The sequence below is a fragment of the Myotis davidii genome, unplaced genomic scaffold, assembly GCF_000327345.1.
Source record: "Myotis davidii unplaced genomic scaffold, ASM32734v1 scaffold2573, whole genome shotgun sequence".
NCBI lineage: Eukaryota > Metazoa > Chordata > Mammalia > Chiroptera > Vespertilionidae > Myotis > Myotis davidii.
Window position 1 is genome coordinate 112,105 of NW_006284359.1, and position 6,554 is coordinate 118,658.

A 6,554-nucleotide genomic window follows, 5' to 3' on the forward strand; every position below is an offset into this window, starting at 1 on the left:
GTCAAATGTTGCATAGAAATGGTTACTTTCTTTATAACTTTATAATTTGAAGTTATTTCAAACTTACAGAAAAGCTGTAAGAATAGTACCCTTTTTTGTAAATATATTTTTTATTGATTTCAGAGAGGAAGGGAGAGGGAGAGGGAGAGATAGAAACATCAGTGATGACAGAGAATCATTGATCGACTGCCTCCTGCATGCTCCACACTGGAGATCGAGCCTGCAGCCCAGGCATGTGCCCTGACCCGAAATCTAACCGTGACCTCCCGGTTCATAGGTTAATGCTCAACCACTGAGCCATGCCAGCTGGGCTCCCATGTTTTATTTAGATGTTATTTAGTTTTAGCTTTTACTTTTAGGTCTACAACTCATGTCAACTTCATTTTTCTGGATGGTGTGTGTTTCCTGTGGCTGCCATAACAAAATCCCACAAACTGCGTAGCTAAGACAATGGACATTCCTTCTCTCCTAGTTCTGAAGGCCAGAAATCTGAAATCGAAGAGTGGGCCCTAGCCAGTTTGGCTCAGTGGATAGAGCATCGGCCTGGGGACTGAAGGGTCCTGTGTTCAATTCCAGCCAAGGGCACATGATGCCCGGGTTGCGGGCTCGATCTCCAGTAGGGGGCGTGAAGACAGATGTTTCTGTCCCTCTCCCTTCCTCTCTGAAATAAATAAAATATATACAGTATATATATAAAATGAAATTGAGGAGTGGGCCAGCCCACACTCCCTCCAGAGGCTCTAGGGGAGGGCCCTTATTGTCTCTTCCAGCTTCTGAGTGGCTGGCCATCCTTAGCATTCCATGGTTTGTCGATGCCACATGCCAGTCTCTTGTCACATGGCATTCTCCTTGTCTGTCTGTCTCCTCTCTCCTCCTCCTCCTCCTCCTCCTCTTTTTTTTCTTTTTCTTTTTTTTTTTTTTGTTAATCCTCACCCAAGGATATTTTCCCATTGATTTTTTAGAGAGAGTGGAAGGGAGAGGGAGAGACACACAGACACATCGATTGGTTGCCTTCCCCATGCGCCCTGACCAGGGCCAGGGATCGAGCCTGCAACAGAGGTACGTGCCCTTGACCAGAATCAAACCTGGGACCCTTCAGTTGTGGGCCAACTCTCTATCCACTGAGCCACACTGGCTAGGGCTCCTCTTTTCCTAGAAGGACACTAATCATATTGGATTAGGGTGTATCCTTCTCCAGTCTGGCCTCATATCTGCAAAGACTCTGCCTCTACATCAGGTCCCATTCACAGGGAAACAGGACATGGACATATCTTCCCAGGGGACACAATTCAACCCATAACATCAGGGTTAAAGTCCACTTTTTCCATTCAGATATCTGACTGGTCCAGCACCATTTACTAAACATCATAAATGTAAGGATTTATGTCTGGAATCCTAATTCTGTGCCATTCACCTCTACACCCATCCTTGCGCCTTTACCACACTGCTTTGATTCTTGTAGCTTCAAAATAAGTTTTCAATTCAGGCAGTGTGATCCCTCCAACTCTGTTCTTTTTCAAAACTGTTTTGGATATTCTAGGACCTGGAATCTAGGTCCTTTGCACTTCTTTATCATTTGAGGGTCAGTTTGTCAATTTCTACAGAAAAGCATGCTGGGATTGGGGTAGGGATTACATCGAATTTAAAGATCACTTTGGGGGTGAGGGAGTTGTCATTTGGGGGCAGAATTCTACGATGACCCCAAGGTTCCTGCTTCCTAGTGTACAGACCTATACAACCCCTTCCCGTGAGGCAGAGCAGAACCTTGACACAGGCTCCCAGGGTTAGGTTACTAATCAGCTGACTTTGAGTTCATCAAAGGGGAAATTATCTGGGTGGGCCTAGCCTAGTAAGGTGAGCCCTTAGCCAAGACTGGGACCTTCCTGCAGGGATAGATTTGAAGCATGAGAGGGGCTATGGACGGGACCAGGTGGCAAGGAACTTTAGGTGACCTCTAGGAGCTGAAAGCATTATCTAGACAACTAGAGGCCTGGTGCATGAAATTCGTGCATGGAGGGGGGGCTCCCTCAGCCAGGCCTGCACCCTCTCGCAGTCTGGGAGCCCTTGGGGGATGTCCAACTGATGGGCCTAAGCCGTGGAGGTGGGAGAGGCTCCCGCCACCACCGCTGTGCTTGCCAGCTGTGAGCCCGGCTTCTGGCTGAGCGGCGCTCTGGGGAGCGCACTGACCACCAGGGGACAGCTCCTGTGTTGAGTGTCTGCTCCCTGGTGGTCGGTGCACATAATAGCGACCGGTCATTCTGCCGTTTGATCGATTTGCATATTATCTTTTTATTATATAGGATAGCCAATGAGAGAACAGAGACCTCAGTCCTATAGTCACAGGAACTGAATTCTACCCAGAACCATATGAGCTTGGAAGAGGACACTGAGCCTCACATGAGAGAGCAGCCTAGCCAACCTTGATTGCAGCCTAGGGAGACTCTTAACAGAGGATCCAGGTCCATCATGTCCAGATTTTTAACCTGTAGAATCTGTCAGGTAATAAATGAGTATTGTTTTAAGCTACTGAATTTTTGTTAATTTGTTACACTGCAATAGAAACTCAATACAGTCATCCTGACAGTATTGAGTCTTCCAATCCATGAACATGGGATGCCTGTCTGTCTATATAGATCTTTAATTGTATACTTTCATTTATGGGAAACTTCCAGAACAAGAAAATGTATATAGGTAGAAAGTAAATGGTTGCCAGGGACTGTTTAATGGGTATGGAGTTTCCTTTAGAAGTGATGAAAATGTCCTGGAATTAGACAAAGATGATGGTTGCACAACATCGTGAATGTATGAAATGCCACCAAATGTGCTTTTTTAATGGTTAATGGTTATTTTTGTTATATGAATTTTTCCTCAGTTGGAAAAATAGGACCCACACTAAGAGACCGCATGTCCCATCTCAGGTTGCATATATTCCCTGGTGGGAAGTAACAGTACCTTATAGGTGAAGCTCAAGGGAGCCACGATTCTCTCACCTGCTGGTGGGGCTGCAAAATGGGTCAGGCACCAGGGAAAAGAATTTGCCAATATCTGAAAAATTAATTATTCTGCTTTAAAAAAAGAATGAAGAGGCTCTTCATGCACATATAGAAAGAGATGTAAGAGATTCAGATATATTAAGTGACAAGAGCAAACGCTTCTTTGTTGGGGGCATTGTGAGAACTGGGTCAGAGAGCTGGGCAGAGGTGAGGCATCAGCAGGTCCACCCTTTCATGCTGATGTGTGCACCAGGTGAATTTCCAGCCTCTGAAGAACAGATCAAGGTAAACAAGAAAAGATCAGCATCCCCCGCTTTTGCTCAGCTACCTCTGTGATGTTTCCTCCCTGCCTCTCCTTCCCCTCCTTCCTTCCCTCCATTCCAGTCCCTGCTCACCTCATGTCTTTGCAAGTGGATCACCCACTACCCAGTTTTGGAATGGCTGACTTGTCATTCTTGTCAACTTTGAGGTCATCTTGCTTGTTCATTTTCTGTTTCCCTGTTGGTTGTTTACACACACACACACACACACACACACAGCTAAAACTAAACATTCCTCATAATAAACTGCTACCAGATGAAGAGTCACAAAGCAATTGAAATACAGCTGGGCCTTCATCTCTCCCTTGTGTCTTTGGGATCTAGCCCACCACTGGCTCTGGCACACTGGTCCCTAGAAATGTTGTTGTTTTTTAAAAAATATGGCTTTATTGATTTCAGAGAGGAAGGGAAGAGTGAAAGAGAGATAGAAGCATCAATGATGAGGGAGAAGGAAAGAGATATAGAAACATTAGTGATGAGAGAGAATCAGTGATCGGCTGCCTCCTGCATGCCCCCCACTGGGGATCAAGCCCGCAACCCAGGCATGTGCCCTAGACTGGAATCGAATCTGGGACCCTTCAGTCCACAGGCTGACGCTCTGTCCACTGAGCCACACCAGCTAGGGCTATTGTTTTGATCGCTTAGTGACTTCAGTGACCTCATGAAGTTAGAGCATCAGACAGCAGCTCCACAACTACTCTCTGCAGCCACCCAACCTGGCCTCTGAGCCTCACATTCATATGAATCGAAGGTCCCAAGGAGAGAGGCCTGGGCCGGACAGTCTCCTCTCCTGGCAGAAACTCAGGGGACAGCTCCAAGAAGCTTGCTCCTGCCGGGCAGGCATGGCTCAGTGGTTGAGCATCGACCTATAAACCAGGAGGTCACGGTTCCATTCCCGGTCAGGGCACATGCCTGGGTTGCACGCTTGATCCCCAATATAGGGCATGCAGGAGGCAGCCCTCAATGATTCTCTCTCATTACTGTTTCTCTCTCTCCCCCTCTCCCTTCCTCTCTGAAATCAATAAAAATATGTTATTTTTTAAAAGAAGATTGTTTTGCCAATGCTCTTCCAGGCTGCTGCCACAGTCCTCACTGAGGACAAGGGGGTCCTCCCTCAGCCTGCCCCCCCACCGTGGTGCAGCCTTTCTCATCTCTTCACTGGCTACAAGGACTGGGATGTGGCCATCTGGGGTCACTTGGAGGAGGGAGGAGGGAGAAATAGACCAGAGTACCTCGGGCACAGCCGGGAGGGGGTGGCCAGGTAGTCCTCCTGCCCCTTGATCCTGACCCCAAAGGGCTCCTTTCTGCCTCAGCCCAACCTCCCAGGAACTTAGCCGGGGGGGGGGGGGCACCTCCAGAAACCAGCTCCTTCTCTGCCAGGACCCAAAATTGGGTCTCAAGGAGCTTGTTTTCCTGAAGGTACGAGACCAAAGGCGGCTCCCCTGGAAACATCCGCCATCGGATGAGGTGGCTGAGAGGGGCTCATTTCCCTGGGAAGCCTGCTCTTCTGGTGGCTTTTCCAAGAATGCAGGAGGGGGTTGGTGCAGAAGGCCAAACAATCCCCTCTCTAGGGTTCCTGGAACCAAACAAAAGGTCCCATTGAGGTTGCCCAGACTTGTTCACGACCTAAGGTCAGGCCTGGCCACCCCCTCCCGGCTGTGCCTGAGGTACTCTGGTCTATTTCTCCCTCCTCCCTCCTCCAAGTGACCCCAGATGGCCACATCCCAGACCCAGGGCCTAGAAGCCGGAGTGAGAGCTGCTAGCTACCAGCCAGGCCTCCCCAGGCCGTGGCTGAACAGAACACAGGGTCCTGCCCACAGAAGCGCATAAGAGTCTCTCCACCCAGCAAAGCCCACAGGGAGGTGGGGCCAGGCCCAGAGCTGGGAAGCTCCCTACAAGCCAGCTGCTGTCTCCTGCCCTCTGTTTTTTTAAAAAATATATTTTTATTGATTTCAGGAAGGGAGAGGGAGAGGGAGAGGGAGAGGGAGATGGAAACATCAGTGATGAGAGAGAATCACTGATTGGCTGCCTCCTGCACGCCCCACACTGGGACTGACTGGGCCAATTATGAGAGAGAATCATTGATGGGCTGCCTCCTGCAGGCCCCCTGCTGGGAATCGAGACAGCAACCCAGGCATGTGCCTGACAGGGAATTGAACCATGACCTTCTTGTTCACAGGTCAAAGCTCAACCACTGAGCCAGGCCGGTAGGGCTCCTGTCCCCTCGCTTGGTGTCCGGCAAGGGGAAGAAGGGTAGGAGCAAGGAGTGGTCAGTTTGCTTTCCTCGGCATCCTAGAGCCAGGTGTGTCTGCCTCAGTTTACCAAAGGGGAATGGGGGAGCAGCCATCTCTAAGCCAGATTCCCCCCTTGAGGCCATGAAAGCCATCCGCACCGGGGCAGGGCGGTCTGAGCAAGACACTCATAGCAGCCTTCTCTCTCTTTTTTTAAATATATATATATATATTTTTTTATTGATTTCAGAGAGGAAGGGAGAGGGAGAGAGAGATAGAAACAGCAATGATGAAAGAGAATCATTGACTGGTTGCCTCCTGCATGACCCCCACTGGGTATAGAGCCCACAACCTGGGCATGTGCCCTGACCGGGAATCGAACCAGCGACCTCTTGGTTCCTGGGTCAACGCTCAACCGCTGAGCTACACCCGGCTGGGTAACAGCGTTCTCTCTTTAATATATATATTTAAATTGGTTTCAGAGAGGGAGGTACAGGGAGAGAGAGAGAGAAACATCAGTGATGAGAGAGAATCATTGATTGGCTGCCTCCTGCATGCCCCACACTGGGGATCAAGGCCACAGCCCAGGCATGTGCCCTGACTGGGCATTGAACTGTGACCTTCTGGTTCATAGGTTGATGCTTAACCTCTAAGCCACACCGGCCAGGCTCATAGCAGCCTTCTCATGTCGGGACTCAGGAGAAATACTGGGAAGGGCCCAGAGCAAGGAAGGCCAGGGTGGGTTTGCACAGCTGTGGTGGTGATGTAGGGTAACTGGGAGCCACATAACAGCCCTGAGCCCTATAGAACAAGCAGCTTAGAGACACTAAAGGAGCCCCAGGGCCCAGGAGGGAGGCCTGGAGTGGAACACCCCTCCCACTCACAGTAAAGAACCACAATGCCACGCTGGTGCCTTGGGGAAGGCGGGCTGGCTGCAGGGACAGCTGGACCTGCCCAGGCCCCTGTGGCTGGTAAATGCCCCCCTTCTCCTTCCACAGACTCACATTCCT